Below are 23,350 nucleotides of genomic sequence, written 5' to 3' on the forward strand. Positions count from 1 at the left end.
GAGATTCGTAGCAACTCTCATTCCATCACTGTAGCATCATTTTGAGGATAGTCGCAACTCTCACCACATGAATGTAGCATCATTTTGAGGATCGTAGCAACTCTCACTACATCACTGTAGCATCATTTTGAGAATCGTAGCAACTCTCACGACATTACTGTCAGCATCATTTTGAGATTAATTTCAACTCTCACAACATCATTGCCAACTCATTTTGAGGATCGTAGCAACTCTCACTACTTCACTGTCGCATCATTTTGAGGATAGTCGCAACTCTCGCGACATTACTGCAGCATCATTTTGAGATTTGTAGGAACTCTCATTACATCACTGTAGCATCATTTTGAGGTTCGTAGCAACTCTCACCACATCACTGTCGCATCATTTCTCAGGTAAGTAGCAACTCTCATGACATCACTTTAGCATGATTTTGAAATTACTATCAACTCTCAGCACATGTCTGTAGCATAATTTCATAGGTTTGTAGCAACTGTCATTACATCACTCTAGCATCATTTGGTCATTTGTAGCAACTCTCATTACATCACTGTAGCATCATTTCTTAGGTTTGTAGCAACTCTCATTACATCACTGTAGCATCATTTCTTAGGTTTGTAGCCACTCTCATTACATCACTTAAGCATCATTTGGACATTTGTAGCAACTCTCACTACATCACTGTCGCATCATTTCTTAGGTTAGTAGCAACTCTCACTACATCACTGTCGCATCATTTCTTAGGTTCGTAGCAACTCTCACCACATCTCTGTAGCATCATTTTGAGGATCGTAGCAAATCTCACCACATCACTGCAGCATCATTTTGAGGATCGTAGCAACTCTCAATACATCATTGTCGCATCATTTTGAGGATAGTCGCAACTCTCACGACATTACTGTAGCATCATTTCTTAGGTTTGTAGCAAATCTCCTTACATCACTCTAGCATCATTTCTGAGGTTCGGAGCAACTCCCATGACATCACTGTAGCATCATTTTGAGGTTTGTAGCAACTCTCACTACATTACTGGAAGCATCAGTTTGAGCATCGTACCAACTCTGCCTACATCACTGTAGCTTCATTTCTTCGGTTAGAAGCAACTCTCATGACATCACTTTAGCATGATTTTGAAATTACTGTCAACTCTCACCACAACACTGTCAGTATAATTTCTTAGGTTAGTAGCAACTGTCATAACATCACTGTAGCATCATTTTGAGGATCGTAGCAACTCTCATTACATCACTGTAGCATCATTTTGAGGATCGTAGCAACTCTCACCACATCACTGTCGCATCATTTTGAAGATCGTAGCAACTCTCACTACATCACTGTAGCATCATTTTGAGGATAGTCGCAACTCTCGCGAAAATACTGTAGCATCATTTCTTAGGTAAGTAGCAACTCTCATTACATCACTGTAGCATCATTTTGAGGTTCGTAGCAACTCTCACCACATCACTGTAGCATCATTTCTTAGTTAAGTAGCAACTCTCATTACATCACTGTAGCATCATTTTGCGGTTCGTAGCAACTCTCACTACACCACTTTAGCATTATTTGTAAATTAGTATCAACTCTCACCACATCACTGTAGCATCACTTCTTAGGTTTGTAGCAACTCTCATTACATCACTTAAGCATCATTTTGAGGATCGTAGCAACTCTCACTACATCACTGTCGCATCATTTTGAGGATAGTCGCAACTCTCTCGACATTACTGTTGCATCATTTTGAGATTCGTAGCAACTCTCATTACTCATTGTAGCACAGTTTTGAGGATCGTAGCAACTCTCACCACATCACTGTCGCATCTTTTTGAGGGAAGTAGCAACTCTCATTTCATCACTGTAGCATCATTTTGAGGATAGTCGCAACTCTCGCGAAGTTACTGAAGCATCATTTTTAGATTCGTAGGAACTCTCATTACATCACTGTAGCATCATTTTGAGGTTCGTAACAACTCTCACCACATCACTGTAGCATCATTTCTTAGGTAAGTAGCAACTCTCATTACATCACTGTAGCATCATTTTGAAATTACTATCAACTCTCAGCACATGACTGTCGCATCATTTCTTAGGTTTGTAGCAACTCTCATTACATCACTTAAGCATCATTTGGACATTTGTAGCAACTCTCATTACATCACTGTCGTATCATTTTGAGGATAGTCGCAACTCTCACAACATTACTGGAGCATCATTTTGAGATTCCTAGCAACTGTCATTACATCACTGTAGCATCATTTTGAGGTTCGTAGCAACTCTCACCACATCACTGTAGCATCATTTCTTAGGTAAGTAGCAACTCTCATTACATCACTGTAGCATCATTTTGCGGTTCGTAGCAACTCTCACTACACCACTTTAGCATTATTTTGAAATTAGTATCAACTCTCACCACATCACTGTAGCATCACTTCTTAGGTTTGTCGCAACTCTCATTACATCACTGTAGCATCATTTTGAGGACCGTAGCAACTCTCACTACATCACTTTAGCATGATTTTTAAATTACTATCAACACTCACCACATCACTGTAGCATAACTTCTTAGGTTAGTAGCAACTCTCATTACATCACTGTAGCATCATTTTGAGATTCGTAGCAACTCTCACCACATCACTGTAGCATCATTTCTTAGGTTAGTAGCAACTCTCACTACATCACTTTCAGCATCATTTTGAGGTTCGTAGCAACTCTCACAACGTTACTGTAAGCATCATTTTGAGCATCGTAGCAACTCTCACTACATCACTGTAACCATCATTTTGAGATTAGTCGCAACTCTCTCGACATCACTGTCGCATCATTTCTTAGGGAAGTAGCAACTCTCACCACATCACTTTAGCATCATTTCTTAGGTATGTAGCAACTCTCATTACATCACTTTAGCGTGATTTTGAAATTACTATCAACTCTCACCACATCACTGTCGCATTAAATTGAGGTTAGTAGCAACTCTTACTACGTGACTTTCAGCATCACTTTGAGGTTATTCGAAACACTGACAACATTACTGGAAGCATCACTGACTTGATTAGCAACTTTCACTACATTACTTTAGCATCATTTTGCGTTCATTAGCAATTCTTCTGACATCACTGTCGCATTATTTTGATGTTCGTAGCAACTTTTAAATAAATTGCCTTGCCTTTTACTACATTACCGTTGCATTATTTAAAGGTTCGTAGAAACTCTTACTACATTACTGTCAGCATCACTTTGAGTTTATTAGAAACTATCACTACATTACAGTTAGCATCATTTTGAGTTTATTAGCAATTCATAGACATCACTGTACCATTAAATTGAGGTACGTAGCGACACTTACTACATGACTGTCAGCATCACTTTGAGGTTATTCGAAACGTTCACTCCATTACTGTTAGCATCATTTTGAGTTCATTAGCAATTCTTACTAAATCACTGTTGCATCATTTTGAGATCTTTAGCAATTCTTCTGACAAGACTGTCGCATTATTTTGAGGTTAGTGGCAACTCTTACTACATGACTGTCAGCATCACTTTGAGGTTGTTCGAAACACTTACTACATTACTGTAAGCATCACTGAGTTTATTTGCAACTATCACTACATTACTGTTAGCATCATTTTGAGTTCATTAGCAATTCTTCCGACATCACTGTCGCAATATTTTGAGATTCGTAGCAACTTTTACGACATCACTTTCGTATTTTTTTTGAGGTTCGTAGCAACTCTTACTATATGACTGACAGGATCACTTTGAGGTTATTCGAAATGTTCACTCCATTACTGTTAGCATCATTTTGAGTTCATTAGCAATTCTTAGTAAATCACTGTCGCATCAATTTGAGATCTTTAGCAATTCTTCCGACATCACTGTCGCATTATTTTGAGGTTCGTAGAAACTCTTACTACATGACTGTCAGCATCACTTTGAGGTTGTTCGAAACACTTACTACATTACTGTTAGCATCATTTTGAGTTCATTAGCAATTCTTACTAAATCACTGTTGCATCATTTTGAGATCTTTAGCAATTCTTCTGACATCACTGTTGCATTATTTTGAGGTTAGTGGCAACTCTTACTACATGACTGTCAGCATCACTTTGAGGTTGTTCGAAACACTTACTACATTACTGTAAGCATCACTGAGTTTATTTGCAACTATCACTACATTACTGTTAGCATCATTTTGAGTTCATTAGCAATTCTTCTGACATCACTGTCGCGATATTTTGAGGTTCGTAGCAACTTTTACGACATTACTGTCGCATTATTTTGAGGTTCGTAGCAACTTTTAGTCCATGACTGTCAGCATCACTTTGAGGTTATTCGAAACTTTCACTCCATTACTGTTTGCATGATTTTAAGTTCATTAGCAATTCTTACTAAATCACTGTCGCATCATTTTGAGATCATTAGCAATTCTTCTGACATCACTGTTGCATTATTTTGATGTTCGTAGCAACTCTTACTACTTTACTGTTGCATTATTTTAAGGTTTGTAGCAACCCTTACCACATGACTGTCATAATCACTTTGAGGTTGTTCAAAACACTTACTACATTACTGTCAGCATCACTTTGAGTTCATTAGCAACTATCACTACATTACTGTTAGCATCATTTTGAGTTTATTAGCAATTCATAGACATCACTGTACCATTAAATTGAGGTAAGTAGCAACACTTACTACATGACTGTCAGCATCACTTTGAGGTTCTTCGAAACTTTCACTCCATTACTGTGAGCATAATTTTGAGTTCATTAGCAATTCTTCTGACATCACTGTCGCATCATTTTGATATTCGTAGCAACTCTTACTACATTACTGTCAGCATCACTTTGAGGTTATTCGAAACTTTCACTCCATTACTGTGAGCATCATTTTGAGTTCATTAGCAATTATTCCTACATCACTGTTGCATCATTTTGAGATCATTAGCAGTTTTTCCGACATCACTGTCTTATTATTTTGAGGTTCGTTGCAACTCTTACTACATGTCTGTCAGCATCACTTTGAGGTTGTTCGAAACACTTACTACATTACTGTAAGCATCACTGAGTTAATTAGCAACTTTCACTACATTACTGTTAGCATCATTTTGAGTTCATGAGCAATTCTTCCGACATCACTGTCGCAATATTTTGAGATTCGTAGCAACTTTTACTACATCACTTTCGCATTTTTTTTGAGGTCCGTAGCAACTCTTACTATATGACTGACAGGATCACTTTGAGGTTATTAGAAATGTTCACTCCATTACTGTTAGCATCATTTTGAGATCATTAGCAATTCTTACTAAATCATTGTCGCATCATTTTGAGATCATTAGCAATTCTTCCGACATCACTGTCGCATTATTTTGAGGTTCGTAGAAACTCTTACTACATGACTGTCAGCATCACTTTGAGGTTATTCGAAACACTTACTACATTACTGTAAGCATCACTGAGTTAATTAGCAACTATCACTCCATTACTGTTAGCATCATTTTGAGTTCATTGGCAATTCTTACTACATCACTGTCGCATCATTTTGAGATCATGAACAATTCTTTTGACAACACTGTCGCATTACTTAGAGGTTCGAAGCAACTCTTACTACTTTACTTCAGCATTATTTTTAGGTTCGTAGCAACCCTTACTACATGACTGTCATAATCACTTTGAGGTTTTTCGAAACACTTACGACATTACTGTCAGCATCACTTTGAGGTTGTTTTAAACATTTACTACATTACTGTAAGCATCACTGAGTTGATTAGCAATTATCACTACATTAGTGTTAGCATCATTTTGAGTTCATTAGCAATTCTTCCGACATGACTGTCGCAATATTTTGAGGTTCGTAGCCACTTTTACTAAATTACTGTCGCATTATTTTGAGGTTCTTAGCAAGTCTTACTACATTACTGTTACATCATTTTGAGATCATTTGCAATCTTCTGACATCACTGTCACATTATTTTGAGGTTCGCAGAAACTCTTACTGCATTATTGTTGCATTATTTTAAGGTTCGTAGCAACTCTTACTACATTAATGTTAGCATCATTTTGAGTTTATTAGCAATTCTTACGACATCACTGTAGCATTAAATTGAGTTCATTAGCAACTCTGACTACATGACTGTCAGCATCACTGAGTTTCTTCGCAACTTTCACTACATTACTGTTAGCATCATTTTGAGTTCATTAGCGATTCTTCCGACATCACTGTCGCAATATTTTGAGATCTTTAGCAATTCTTCTGACATCACTGTCGCATTATTTTGAGGTTCGTAGCAACTCTTACTACATTACTGTCAGCATCACTTTGAGTTTTTTAGCAACTCTCACTACATTACTGTTAGCATCATTTTGCGTTGTTGAGCAATTCTCACGACATCACTGTAGCATTAAATTGAATTCATTAGCAACTCTTACTAAATGACTGTCAGCATCACTTTGAGGTTGTTCGAAACTCTTACTACATTACTGTCAGCATCACTGAGTTTCTTAGCAACTGTCACTACATTACTGCTAGCATCATTTTAGGTTCATTAGCAATTCTTCCGACATCACTGTCGCAATATTTTGAGGTTCATAGCAACACTTACTACATGACTGTCAGCATCACTTTGAGGTTATTCGAAACTTTCACTCCATTACTGTTAGCATCATTTTGAGTTCATTAGCAATTCTTACTACATCACTGTCGCATCAGTTTGAGATCATTAACAATTCTTTTGACATCACTGTCACATTATTTTGAGGTTCGTAGCAACTCTTACTACATGACTGTCAGCATCACTGAGTTGATTAGCAACTATCACTACATCACTGTCGCAATATTTTGAGGTTCGTAGCAACTTTTACGACATTACTGTCGCATTATTTTGAGGTTCGTTGCAACACTTACTACATGACTTTCAGCATCACTTTGAGGTTATTCGAAACGTTCACTCCATTACTGTTAGCATCATTTTGATTTCATGAGCAATTCTTACTACATCACTGTCGCATCTTTTTGAGATCATTAGCAATTCTTCCGACATCACTGTCACATTATTTTGAGGTTCGTATTAACTCTTACTACATGACTGTCAGCATCACTTTGAGGTTATTCGAAACTTTCACCCCATTACTTTTAGCATCATTTTGAGTTCATTAGCAATTCTTATGACATCACTGTCGCATTATTTTGAGGTTCGTAGCAACTCTTACTACATGACTGTCAGCATCACTTTGAGGTTGTTCGAAACTCTTACTACATTACTTTAAGCATCACTGAGTTTATTAGCAACTATCACTACATTACTGTTAGCATCATCTTGAGTTCATTAGCAATTCTTCCGACATCACTGTCGCAATATTTTGAGGTTCGTAGCAACACTTACTACATGACTGTCAGCATCACTTTGAGGTTATTCGAAAGTTTCACTCCATTACTGTTAGCATCATTTTGAGTTCATTAGCAAGTCTTCCGACATCACTGTTGCAATATTTTGAGATCTTTAGCAATTCTTCTGACATCACTGTCGTATTATTTTGAGGTTCGTAGCAACTCTTACTACATGACTGTCGCATTATTTTGAGGTTACTCGCAACTCTGACCACATGACTGTCAGCATCACTTTGAGGTTGTTCAAAACACTTACTACATTACTGTAAGCATCACTGAGTTTATTAGGAACTATCTCTACATTACTGTTAGCATCATTTTGAGTTCATTAGCAATTCTTACTACATCACTGTCGCATCATTTTGACATCATTAGCAATTCTTCCGACATCACTGTCACATTATTTTGAGGTTCGTAGCAACTCTTACTACATTATTGGTGCATTATTTTAAGGTTCCTAGCAACTCTTACTACATTACTGTCAGCATCACTTTGAGTTTATTAGCAACTATCACTACATTACTGTTAGCATCATTTTGAGTTGTTGAGCAATTCTCACGAAATCACTGGAGCATTGAACTGAGTTCATGAGCAACTCTTACTAAGTGACTGTCAGCATCACTTTGAGGTTGTTCGAAACTCTTACTACATTACTGTAAGCATCATTGAGTTTCTTAGCAACTATTACTACATTACTGTTAGCATCATCTTGAGTTCATTTGCAATTCTTCCGACATCACTGTCGCAATATTTTGAGGTTCGTAGCAACTTTTACTACATTACATTCGCATTATTTTGAGGTTTTTAGCAACACTTACTACATGACTGTAAGCATCACTTTGAGGTTATTCGAAACACTTACTACATTACTGTAAGCATCACTGAGTTGATTAGCAACTACCACTACATTACTTTTAGCATCATTTTGACTATATTACCATTACTTCCGACATCACTGTCGCAGTATTTTGAGGTTCGTAGCTACTTTGACTACATTACTGTCGCATTTTTTTGAGGTTCGTAGCAACTTTTACTACATTACTGTCACATTATTTTGAGGTTCGTAGCAACTCTTACGACATGACTGTCAGCATCACTTTGAGGTTATTCGAAAATTTCACTCCATTACTGTTAGCATCATTTTGAGTTCATTAGCAATTCTTACTACATCACTGTCGCATCAGTTTGAGATTATTAGCAATTCTTCCGACATCACTGTCGCATTATTCGGAGGTTCGTAGCAACTCTTACTACATTACTGTTGCATTATTTTGAGGTTAGTAGCAACTCTTACTACATGACTGTCAGCATCACTTTGAGGTTGTTCGAAACAGTTACTACATTACTGTAAGCATCACAGAGTTGATTAGCAACTATCACTACATTACTGTTAGCATCATTTTGAGTTCATTAGCAATTCTTAAGACATCACTGTCGCAATATTTTGAGGTTAGTTTCAACTCTTCCTACATTACTGTTACTATCATTTTGAGTTCATGAGAAATTCTTACTACATCACTGTCGCATCATTTTGATATCATTATCAAGTCTTTGGACATCACTGTAGCATTATTTTGAGTTCATTAGCAAATCTTACTACATTACGTTTGCATTATTTTGAGGTTAGTAGCAACTCTGACTACATGACTGTAAGCATCACTTTGAGGTTATTCGAAACTCTTACAACATTACTGTAGGAATCACTGAGTTTATTAGCAACTATCACTACATTACTTTTAGCATCATTTTGAGATCATTAGCAATTCTTCTGACATCACTGTTGCATTATTTTGAGGTTCGTAGCAACTCTTACTACATGACTGTCAGCATTACTTTGAGGTTGTTCAAAACACTTACTACATGACTGTCAGCATCACTTTGAGGTTGTTCGAAACACTTACTACATGACTGTCAGCATCACTTTGAGGTTGTTCGAAACACTTACTACATTACTGTAAGCATCACTGAGTTGATTAGCAACTATCACTACGTTACTGTTAGCATCATTTTGAGTTCAATAGCAATTCTTCCAACATCACTGTCGCATCATTTTGAGATCATTCGCAATTCTTACTACATCACTGTAGCATTATTTTGAGGTTCGTAGCAACTCTTACTGCATGACTGTCAGCATCACTTTGAGGTTATTCGAAACTTTCACTCCATTACTGTTAGCATCATTTTGAGTTCATTAGCAATTCTTACTACATCACTGTCGCATCAGTTTGAGATTATTAACAATTCTTTTGACATCACTGTCGCATTACTTTGAGTTTCGAAGCAACTCTTACTACATGACTGTCAGCATAACTTTGAGGTTGTTCGAAACTCTTACTACATTACTGGAAGCATAACTGAGTTGATTAGCAACTATCACTACATTACTGTTCGCATCATTTTGAGTTCATTAGCAATTCTTCCAACATCACTATCGCAATGTTTTGAGGTTCGTAGCAACTCTTATTACATTACTGTTGCATTATTTAAAGGTTCGTAGCAACTCTTACTACATTACTGTCGCATTATTTTGAGGTTCGTAGCAACACTTACTACATTATTGTTGCATTATTTTAAGGTTCGTAGCAACTCTTACTACATGACTGTCAGCATCACTTTGAGTTTATTAGCAACTATCACTACATTACTGTTAGCATCATTTTGAGTTCTTTAGAAATGCTTCCGACATCACTGTCGCAATATTTTGAGGTTCGTAGCCACACTTACTACATGACTGTCAGCATCACTTTGAGGTTATTCGAAACTTTCACTCCATTACTGTTAGCATCATTTTGAGTTCATTAGCAATTCTTACTACATCACTGTCGCATCAGTTTGAGATTATTAACAATTCTTTTGACATCACTGTCGCATTACTTTGAGTTTCGAAGCAACCCTTATTACATTACTGTCAGCATCACTTTGAGTTCATTAGCAACTATCACTACATTACTGTCAGCATCACTTTGAGTTCATTACCAACTATCACTACATTACTTTTAGCATCATTTTGAGGTTAGAAGCAACTCTTACTACAAGACTGTCAGCGTCACTTTGAGTTCATTAGCAACTATCACTACATTACTGTCAGCATCACTTTGAGTTCATTAGCAACTATCACTACATTACTTTTAGCATCATTTTGAGGTTAGAAGCAACTCTTACTACAAGACTGTCAGCGTCACTTTGAGGTTCGAATCACTTACTACATTACTGTAAGCATCACTGAGTTGATTAGCAACTATCACTACATTACTGTTAGCATCATTTTGGGTTTATTAGCAACTATCACTACATTACTGTTAGCGTCATTTTGAGTTTATTAGCAATTCATAGACATCACTGTAGCATTAAATTGAGGTTAGTAGTAACTCTTACTACATGACTGTCAGCATCACTTTGAGGTTGTTTGAAACACTTACTACATTACTGTAAGCATCACTGAGTTTATTAGCAACTATCACTACATTACGGTTAGCATCATTTTGAGGTTAGAAGCAACTGTTACTACATGACTGACAGCATCACTTTTAGGTTGTTGGAAACACTTACTACATTACTGTAAGCATCACTGAGTTAATTAGCAACTATCACTACATTACTGTTAGCATCATCTTGAGTTCATTAGCGATTCTTCCGACATCACTGTCGCAATATTTTGAGGTTCGTAGCAAATTTTACTACATTACTGTCGCATTTTTTTGAGGTTCGTAGCAACTCTTACTACATGACTTTCAGCATCACTTTGAGGTTATTCGAAACGTTCACTCCATTACTTTTAGCATCATTTTGAGATCATTACCAATTTTTCTGACATCACTGTCGCATCATTTTGAGATCTTTAGCAATTCTTCTGACATCACTGTCGCATTATTTTGAGGTTCGTAGCAACTCTTACTACATGACTGTCAGCATCACTTTGAGGTTATTCGAAACACTTACTACATTACTGCAAGCATCACTGAGTTGATTAGCAACTATCACTACATTACTGTTAGCATCATTTTAAGTTCATTAGCAATTCTTCCGACATCACTGTCGCAATATTTTGAGGTTTGTAGCAACTTTTATTACATTACTTTCGCATTATTTTGAGGTTTGTAGCAACTCTTACTTCATGACTGTCAGCATCACTTTGAGGTTCGTAGCAACTCTTAGTACATGACTGTCAGCATCACTTTGAGGTTATTCGAAACGTTCACTCCATTACTGTGAGCATCATTTTGAGTTCATTATCAATTCTTCTGACATCGCTGTCACATCATTTTGAGATCTTTCGCAATTCTTCTGACATCACTGTCGCAATATTTTGAGGTTCGTAGCAACTCTTACTACATGACTGTCAGCATCACTTTGAGGTTCTTCGAAACACTTACTACATTACTGAAAGCATTACTGACTTGATTAGCAACTATCACTACATTACTGAAAGCATCATTTTGAGTTCATTAGCAATTCTTCCGACATCACTGTCGCAATATTTTGAGGTTCGTAGCAACTTTTACTACATTACTGTCGCATTATTTTGAGGTTCGTAGAAACTCTTAGTACATGACTGTCAGCATCACTTTGAGGTTATTCGAAACGTTCACTCCATTACTGTTTGCATCATTTTGATTTCATTAGCAATTCTTACTAAATCACTGTCGCATCATTTTGAGATCATTAGCAATTGTTCTGACATCACTGTCACATTATTTTGAGGTTCGTAGCAACTTTTACTACATTATTGTTGCATAATTTTAAGGTTCGTAGCAACTCTTATTACATGACTCTCAGCATCACTTTGAGGTTATTCGAAAGTTTCACTCCATTACTGTTATCATCATTTTGAGTTCATTAGCAATTCTTACTACATCACTGTCGCATTATTTTGAGGTTCGTAGCAACTCTTACTACATGACTGTCAGCATCACTTTCAGGTTGTTCGAAACACTTACTACATTACTGTAAGCACCACTGAGTTGATTAGCAACTATCACTACATTACTGTTAGCATCATTTTGAGTTCATTAGCAATTCTTCCGACATCACTGTCGCAATATTTTGAGGTTCGTAGCAACTTTTACTACATTACCGTTGCATTATTTTGAGGTTCGTAGCAACTCTTAGTACATGACTGTCAGCATCACTTTGAGGTTATTCGAAACACTTACTACATGACTGTCAGCATCACTTTGAGGTTATTCGAAACTTTCACTCCATTACTGTTAGCATCATTTTGAGTTCATTAGCAATTCTTCCGACATCACTGTCGCAATATTTTAAGGTTCATAGCAACTTTTACTACATTACTGTCCGCATCACTTTGAGGTTATTCGAAACTTTCACTCCATTACTGTTAGCATCATTTTGAGTTCATTAGCAATTCTTACTACGTCACTGTCGCATCATTTTGAGATCATTAGCAATTCTTCCGACATCACTGTCGCAATATTTTGAGGTTCGTAGCAACTTTTACTACATCACTGTCGCATCATTTTGACATCATTAGCAATTCTTCCGACATCACTGTCACATTATTTTGAGGTTCGTAGCAACTCTTACTACATTATTGTTGCATTATTTTAAGGTTCGTAGCAACTCTTACTACATTACTGTCAGCATCACTTTGAGTTTATTAGCAAGTATCACGACATTACTGTTCGCATCATTTTGAGTTGTTGAGCAATTCTCACGACATCACTGTAGCATTAAATTGAGTTCATTAGCAACTCTTACTAAATTACTGTCAGCATCACTTTGAGGTTGTTCGAAACTCTTACTACATTACTTTAAGCATCACTGAGTTTCTAAGCAACTATCACTATATTACTGTTAGCATCATCTTGAGTTCATTAGCAATTCTTCCGACATCACTGTCGCAATATTTTGAGGTTCGTAGCAACTTTTACTACATCACTGTCGCATCATTTTGAGTTCATTATCAATTCTTCCTAAATCACTGTCGAATCATTTTGAGATCATTCGCAATTCTTCTGACATCACTGTCACATTATTTTTAGGTTCGTAGCAACTCTTACTATATCATTGTTGCATTATTTTAAGGTTCGTAGCCACTCTTACTACATTACTGTCAGCATCACTTTGAGTTTTTTAGCAACTATCACTACATTACTGTTAGCATCATTTTGAGTTCATTAGCAAGTCTTACTACATCACTGCAGCATTAAATTGAGGTTAGTAGCAACTCTTACTTCATGACTGTCAGCATCACTTTGAGGTTGTTGGAAACACTTACTACATTACTGTAAGCATCACTGAGTTTCTTAGCAACTATCACTACATTACTGTTAGCATCATCTTAAGTTCATTAGCAATTCTTCCGACATCACTGTCGCAATATTTTGAGGTTCGTAGAAACTTTTACTACATTACTGTCGCATTATTTTGAGGTTTGTAGCAACACTTACTGCATGACTGTAAGCATCACTTTGAGGTTATTCGAAAGTTTCACTCCATTACTGTAAGCATCACTGAGTTGATTAGCAACTATCACTATATTACTGTTAGCATCATTTTGAGTTCATTAGCATTTCTTCCGACATCACTGTCGCAATATTTTGAGGTTCGTAGCAACTCTTACTACATTACTGTTGCATTATTTTAAGGTTCGTAGCAACTCTTACTACATTATTGTTGCATTATTTTAAGGTTCGTACCAACTCTTACTACATTACTGTCAGCATCACTTTTAGTTTTTTAGCAGCAATCACTACATTACTGTTAGCATCATTTTGAGTTGTTGAGCAATTCTCACGACATCACTGTAGCACTAAATTGAGTTCATTAGCAACTCTTACTACATGACTGTCAGCATCACTTTGAGGTTGTTCGAAACTCTTACTACATTACTGTAAGCATTACTGAGTTTCTTAGCAACTATCACTCCATTAATTTTCGCATCATTTTGAGTTCATTAGCAATTCTTCCGACATCACTGTCGCAATATTTTGAGGTTCGTAGCAACTTTTACTACATTACTTTCGCATTATTTTGAGGTTCGTAGCAACATTTACTCCATAACTGTAAGTATCACTTTGAGGTTATTTGAAAGTTTCTCTCCATTACTGTTCGCATCATTTTGAGTTCATTAGCAATTCTTCCGACATCACTGTCGCAATATTTTGAGGTTCGTAGCAACTCTTATTACATGACTCTCAGCATCACTTTGAGGTTATTCGAAAGTTTCACTCCATTACTGTTATCATCATTTTGAGTTCATTAGCAATTCTTACTACATCACTGTCGCATTATTTTGAGGTTCGTAGCAACTCTTACTACATTATTGTTGCATTTTTTTAAGGTTCGTAGCAACACTTACTCCATGACTGTCAGCATCACTTTGAGGTTATTCGAAACTTTCACTCCATTACTGTTAGCATCATTTTGAGTTCATTAGCAATTCTTATTACATCACTGTTGCATCATTTTGAGATCTTTAGCAATTCTTCTGACATCAATGTCGCATTATTTTGAGGTTCGTAGCAACTCTTACTACATTACTGTCGCATTATTTTGAGTTCATGAGCAACTCTTACTACATTACTGTCAGCATCACTTTGAGGTTATTCGAAACACTTACTACATTACTGTAAGCATCACTGACTTGATTAGCAACTACCACTACATTACTGTTAGCTTCATTTTAAGTTCATGAGCAATTCTTCCGACATCAGTCGCAATATTTTGAGGTTCGTAGCAACTTTTACTACATTACTGTCGCATTATTTTGAGGTTCGTAGCAACTCTTAGTACATGACTGTCAGCATCACTTTGAGGTTATTCGAAACACTAACTACATTACTGTAAGCATCACTGAGTTGATTAGCAAATATCACTACATTACTTTTAGCATCATTTTGAGTTCATTAGCAATTCTTCCGACATCACTGTCGCATCATTTTGAGATCATTAGCAATTCTTCTGACATCACTGTCACATTATTTTGAGGTTCGTAGCAACTCTTACTACATTACTGTCAGCATCACTTTGAGTTTTTGAGCAATTCTAACGACATCACTGTAGCATTGAATTGAGTTCATTAGCAACTCTTACTAAATGACTGTCAGCATCACTTTGAGGGTGTTCGAAACTCTTACTACATTACTGTAAGCATCACTGACTTGATTAGCAACTATCACTACATTACTGTTTGCATCATCTTGAGTTCATTCGCAATTCTTCCGACATCACTGTCGCAATATTTTGAGGTTCGTAGCAACTTTTACTACATTACTGTCCCATTTTTTTGAGGTTCGTAGCAACACTTACTACGTGACTGTCAGCATCACTTTGAGGTTATTCGAAACTTTCACTCCATTACTGTTAGGATCTTTTTGAGTTCATTAGCAATTTTTATTACATCACTTTTGCATCATTTTGAGATCATTAGCAACTTTTACTACATTACTTTCGCATTATTTTGAGGTTCGTAGCAACTCTTACTACATTACTGTCAGCATCACTTTGAGTTTATTAGCAACTATCACTACATTACTGTTAGCATCATTTTGAGTTCATGAGAAATTCTCACGACATCACTGTAGCATTGAATTGAGTTCATTAGCAACTCTTACTAAATGACTGTCAGCATCACTTTAAGGTTGTTCTAAACTCTTACTACATTACTGTAAGCATCACTTTGAGGTTATTCGAAAGTTTCACTCCATTACTGTTAGCATCATCTTGAGTTCATTAGCAATTCTTCCGACATCACTGTCGCAATATTTTGAGGTTCGTAGCAACTTTGACGACATTACTTTCGCATTATTTTGAGGTTTGTAGCAACACTTACTTCATGACTGTCAGCATCACTTTGAGGTTATTCGAAAGTTTCACTCCATTACTGTTATCATCATTTTGAGATCATGACCACTTCTTCTGACATCACTGTCGCATCATTTTGAGATCTTTAGCAATCCTTCCGACATCACTGTCGCATTATTTTGAGGTTCGTAGCAACTCTTAGTACATGACTGTCAGCATCGCTTTGAGGTTATTCGAAACGTTCACTCCATTACTGTTAGCATCATTTTGAGTTCATGAGCAATTCTTACTAAATCACTGTTGCATCATTTTGAGATCTTTAGCAATTCTTCTGACATCACTGTCGCATTATTTTGAGGTTCGTAGCAACTCTTCCTAATGACTGTCACCATCACTTTGAGGTTATTCGCAACTATTACTACATTACTGTAAGCATCACTGAGTTGATTAGCAACTGTCACTACATTACTGTTAGCATCATTTTAAGTTCATTAGCAATTCTTCCGACATCACTGTCGCAATATTTTGAGGTTCATAGCGACTTTTACTACATTACTGTCGCATTATATTGAGGTTTGTTGCAACTCTTACTACATGACTTTCAGCATCACTTTGAGGTTATTCGAAACACTTACTACATTACTGTAAGCATCACTGAGTTGATTAGCAACTATCACTCCATTACTGTGAGCATCATTTTGAGTTCATTAGCAATTCTTCTGAAATCACTGTTGCAATATTTTGAGGTTCGTAGCAACTCTTACTACATTACTGTTGCATTATTTTAAGGTTCGTAGCAACTCTTACTACATTAATGTCAGCATCACTTTGAGTTTATTAGCAACTATCACTACATTACTTTTAGCATCATTTTGAGTTGTTGAGCAATTCTCACGACATCACTGTAGCATTAAATTGAGTTCATTAGCAACTCTTACTAAATGACCGTCAGCATCACTTTGAGGTTTTTCGAAACTCTTACTACATTACTGTAAGCATCACTGAGTTTCTTAGCAACTATCACTACATTACTGTCAGCATCACTTTGAGTTTTTTAGCAACTATCACTACATTACTGTTAGCATCATTTTGAGTTTATGAGCAATTCTAACGACATCACTGTAGCATTGAATTGAGTTCATTAGCAACTCTTACTAAATGACTGTCAGCATCACTTTGAGGGTGTTCGAAACTCTTACTACATTACTTTAAGCATCACTGACTTGATGAGCAACTACCACTACATTACTGTTTGCATCATCTTGAGTTCATTAGCAATTCTTCCGACATCACTGTCGCAATATTTTGAGGTTCATAGCAACTTTTACTGCATTACTTTCGCATTTTTTTGATGTTTGTAGCAACTCTGACTACATTATTGTTGCATTATTTTAAGGTTCGTAGCAACACTTACTACATGACTGTCAGCATCACTTTGAGGTTTTTCGAAACGTTCACTCCATTACTGTTAGCATCATTTTTAGTTCATGAGCAATTCTTACTAAATCACTGTCGTATCATTTTGAGATCATTAGCAATTCCTCCGACATCACTGTTGCAATATTTGGAGTTTCGTAGCAACTCTTTCTACATGACTGTCAGCATCACTTTGAGGTTATTCGAAAGTTTCACTCCATTACTGTTAGCATCATTTTGAGATCATTACCAATTCTTCTGACATCACTGTCGCATCATTTTGAGATCTTTAGCAATTCTTCCGACATCACTGTCGCATTATTTTGAGGTTCGTAGCAACACTTAGTACATGACTGTCAGCATCACTTTGAGGTTGTTCGAAACTCTTACTACATTAGTTTAAACATCACTGAGTTTCTTAGCAACTATCACTACATTACTTTTAGCATCATCTTGAGTTCATTAGCAATTCTTCCGACATCACTGTCGCAATATTTTGAGGTTCGTAGCAACTCTTACTACATGACTGTCAGCATCACTTTGAGGTTATTCGAAACACTTACTACATTACTGTTAGCATCACTGAGTTGATTAGCAACTATCACTACATTACTTTTAGCATCATCTTGAGTTCATTAGCAATTCTTCCGACATCACTGTCGCAATATTTTGAGGTTCGTAGCATCTTTTACTCCATTACTGTCGCATTATTTTGAGGTTTGTAGCAACTCTTAGTACATGACTGTCAGCATCACTTTGAGGTTATTCGAAACGTTCACTCCATTACTGTTAGCATCATTTTGAGTTCATTAGCAATTCTTACTAAATCACTTTCGAATCATTTTGAGATCATTAGCAATTCTTCTGACATCACTGTCACATTATTTTGAGGTTCGTAGCAACTCTTACTACATTACTGTCAGCATCACTTTGAGTTTATTAGCAACTATCACTACATTAGTGTTTGCATTATTTGAGTTTATGAGCAATTCTCACGACATCACTGTAGCATAATTTTGAGTTCATTAGCAATTCTTACCACATCACTGTCGCATCATTTTGAGATCATTAGCAATTCTTCCGACATCACTGTCGCATTATTTTGAGGTTCATAGCAACTCTTACTACATGACTGTCAGCATCACTTTGAGGTTATTCGAAAGTTTCACTTCATTACTGTTAGCATCATTTTGAGTTCATTAGCAATTCTTACTACATCACTGTCGCATCATTTTGAGATCATTAGCAATTCTTCTGACATTACTGTCGCATTATTTTGAGGTTCGTAGCAACTCTTAGTACATGACTGTCAGCATCACTTTGAGGTGATTCGAAACGTTCACTCCATGACTGTTAGCATCATTTTGAGTTCATTAGCAATTCTTACTAAATCACTGTCGCATCATTTTGAGATCATTAGCAATTCTTCTGACATCACTGTCACATTATTTTGAGGTTCGTAGCAACTCTTACTACATTATTGTTGCATTATTTTAAGGTTTTTTAGCAACTCTTACTACATTATTGTCAGCATCACTTTGAGTTTATTAGCAACTATCACTACATTACTGTTAGCATCATTTTGAGTTTATGAGCAATTCTCACGACATCACTGTAGCATTGAATTGAGTTCATTAGCAACTCTTACTAAATGACTCTCAGCATCACTTTGAGGTTGTTCGAAACTCTTACTACATTACTGTAAGCATCACTGACTTGATTAGCAACTACCACTACATTACTGTTCACATCATTTTAAGTTCATGAGCAATTCTTCCGACATCACTGTCGCAATATTTTGAGGTTCGTAGCAACTTTTACTACATTACTGTCGCATTATTTTGAGGTTCGTAGCAACTCTTTCTACATTACTGTCAGCATCACTTTAAGTTTATTAGCAACTATCACTACATTACTGTTCGCATCATTTTGAGTTGTTGAGCAATTCTCACGACATCACTGTAGCATTAAATTGAGTTCATTAGCAACTCTTACTAAATGACTGTCAGCATCACTTTGAGGTTGTTCGAAACTCTTACTACATTACTGTAAGCATCACTGAGTTTCTTAGCAACTATCACTACATTACTGTTAGCATCATCTTGAGTTCATTAGCAATTCTTCCGACATCACTGTCGCAATATTTTGAGGTTCGTAGCAACTCTTACTACATGACTGTCAGCATCACTTTGAGGTTATTCGAAACACTTACTACATTACTGTTAGCATCACTGAGTTGATTAGCAACTATCACTACATTACTTTTAGCATCATCTTGAGTTCATTAGCAATTCTTCCGACATCACTGTCGCAATATTTTGAGGTTCGTAGCATCTTTTACTCCATTACTGTCGCATTATTTTGAGGTTTGTAGCAACTCTTAGTACATGACTGTCAGCATCACTTTGAGGTTATTCGAAACGTTCACTCCATTACTGTTAGCATCATTTTGAGTTCATTAGCAATTCTTACTAAATCACTTTCGAATCATTTTGAGATCATTAGCAATTCTTCTGACATCACTGTCACATTATTTTGAGGTTCGTAGCAACTCTTACTACATTATTGTTGCATTATTTTAAGGTTCCTAGCAACTCTTACTACATTACTGTCAACATCACTTTGAGTTTATTAGCAACTATCACTACATTAGTGTTTGCATTATTTGAGTTTATGAGCAATTCTCACGACATCACTGTTGCATAATTTTGAGTTCATTAGCAATTCTTACTACATCACTGTCGCATCATTTTGAGATCATTAGCAATTCTTCCGACATCACTGTCGCATTATTTTGAGGTTCATAGCAACTCTTAGTACAAGACTGTCAGCATCACTTTGAGGTTATTCGAAACGTTCACTCCATTACTGTTAGCATCATTTTGAGTTCATGAGCAATTCTTACTAAATCACTGTCGCATCATTTTGAGATCTTTAGCAATTCTTCTGACATCACCGTCGCATTATTTTGAGGTTCATAGCAACTCTTACTACATTACTGTCGCATTATTTTGAGGTTCGTAGCAACTCTTCCTACATGACTTTCACCATCACTTTGAGGTTATTCGAAACACTTACTACATTACTGTAAGCATCACTAACTTGATTAGCAACTACCACTACATTACTGTTAGCATCATTTTAAGTTCATTACCATTTCTTCCGACATCACTGTCGCAATATTTTGAGGTTCGTAGCAACTCTTAGTACATGACTGTCAGCATCACTTTGAGGTTATTCAAAACACTTACTACATTACTGTAAGCATCACTGACTTGATTAGCAACTATCACTACATTACTGTTAGCATCATTTTGAGTTCATTAGCAATTCTTCCCACATCACTGTCGCAATATTTTGAGGTTCGTAGCAACTTTTACTACATTACTGTTGCATTATTTTAAGGTTCGTAGCAACTCTTACTACATGACTGTCCGCATCACTTTGAGGTTGTTCGAAACACTTACTACATTACTGTAAGCATCACTGACTTGATTAGCAACTATCACTACATTACTGTTAGCATCATTTTGAGTTCATTAGCAATTCTTCCGACATCACTGTCGCAATATTTTGAGGTTCGTAGCAACTTTTACTACATTACTGTCGCATTTTTTTAAGGTTCGTAGCAACTCTTACTACATTACTGTCAGCATCACTTTGATTTTATTAGCAAGTATCACTAAATTACTGGAAGCATCACTGAGTTTCTTTGCAACTATCACTACATTACTGTTAGCATCATCTTGAGTTCATTAGCAATTCTTCCGACATCACTGTCGCAATATTTTGAGGTTCAAAGCAACTTGTACTACATTACTGTCGCATTATTTTGAGGTTATTAGCAGCTCTTTCTAGATTACCGTCAGCATCATTTTGAGTTAATTCGCAATTCTTCTGACATCACTGTCGCATTATTTTGAGGTTTGTAGCAACTCTTCCTACATGATTGTCAGCATCACTTTGAGGTTATTCGAAACGTTCACTCCATTACTGTTAGCATCATGTTGAGTTTATGAGCAATTCTTACTCCATCACTGTCGCATCATTTTGAGATCATTAGCAATGCTTCCAACATCACTGTCGCATTATTTTGAGGTTCGTAGCAACTCTTACTACATTACTGTCAGCATCACTTTGAGGTTATTCGAAACTTTCACTACATTACTGTTAGCATCATTTTGAGTTCATTAGCAATTCCTCCGACATCACTGTCGCATTATTTTGAGGTTTGTAGCAACTCTCACTACATGACTGTCAGCATCACTTTGAGGTTTTTCGAAACATTTACTACATTTCTGTAAGCATCACTGAGTTCATTAGCAACTATCACTACATTACTGTTGCATCATTTTGAGATCATTACCAATTCTTCCAACATCACTGTCGCAATATTTTGAGGTTCGTAGCAACTTTTACTACATTAATGTTGCATCACTGAGTTTTTTAGCAACTATCACTACATTACTGTTCGCATCATTTTGAGTTCATTTGCAATTCTTCCGACATCACTGTCGCATTATTTTGAGCTTCGTTGCAACCCTTACTACATGACTGTCAGCATCACTTTGCGTTTATTAGCAACTATCACTACATTACGGTTAGCATCATTTTGTGTTCATTAGCATATCTTACGACATCACTGTCACATCATTTTGAGATCATTAGCAATTCTTCCAACATCACTGTCGCCTTATTTTGAGGTTCGTAGCAACTCTTAGTACATGACTGTCAGCATCACTTTGAGGTTATTCAAAACTTTCACTCCATTACTGATAGCATCATTTTTAGTTTATTAGCAATTCTTATGACATCACTGTCGCATTATTTTGAGATCATTAGCAATTCTTACGACATCACTGTCGCATCATTTTGAGATCATTAGCAATTCTTACTACATCACTGTCACATTATTTTGACCTTCGTAGCAACCCTTACTACATGACTGTCAGCATCACTTTGAGTTTATTAGCAACTATCACTACATTACGGTTAGCATCATTTTGAGTTCATTAGCAATTCTTATGACATCACTGTCGCATCATTTTGAGATCATTAGCAAGTCTTCCGACATAACTGTCGCCTTATTTTGAGGTTCGTAGCAACTCTTACTACATGACTGTAAGCATCACTGAGTTTATTAGCAACTATCACTACATTACTGTAAGCATCACTGAGTTGATTAGCAACTATCACTACATCACTGTTAGCATCATTTTGAGTTCATTAGCAATTCTTCCGACATCACTGTCGCAATATTTTGAGGTTCGTAGCAACTTTTACGACAGTACTGACGCATTATTTTGAGGTTCGTATTAACTTTTACTACATGACTGTCAGAATCATTTTGAGGTTTTTCGAAACACTGACAACATTACTGTAAGCATCACTGAGTTAATTAGCAATTCTTACTACATCACTGTCGCATCAGTTTGAGATCATTACCAATTCTTCTGACATCACTATGGCATTATTTTGTGGTTCGAAGAAACTCTTACTACATTACTGTCAGCATCACTCTGAGTTCATTAGCAACTATCACTACATTACTCTTAGCATCATTTTGAGATCATTTGCAATTTTTACAACATCATTGTAGCATTATTTTGAGGTTATTAGCAACTCTGACTACATTACTGTCAGCATCATTTTTAGGTTACTCGCAACTCTCACCACATGACTTTCAGCATCACTATGAGGTTATTCGAAAGTTTCACTCCATTACTGTTAGCATCATTTTGAGTTCATTAACAATTCTTACTACATCACTGTCGCATCATTTTGAGATCATTAG

This window comes from Aulostomus chinensis, chromosome 1 (genome assembly GCF_037954235.1).
Source record: "Aulostomus chinensis isolate RoL2024-O1b breed Wild chromosome 1, RoL_Achi_v1.0, whole genome shotgun sequence".
Lineage (NCBI taxonomy): Eukaryota > Metazoa > Chordata > Actinopteri > Syngnathiformes > Aulostomidae > Aulostomus > Aulostomus chinensis.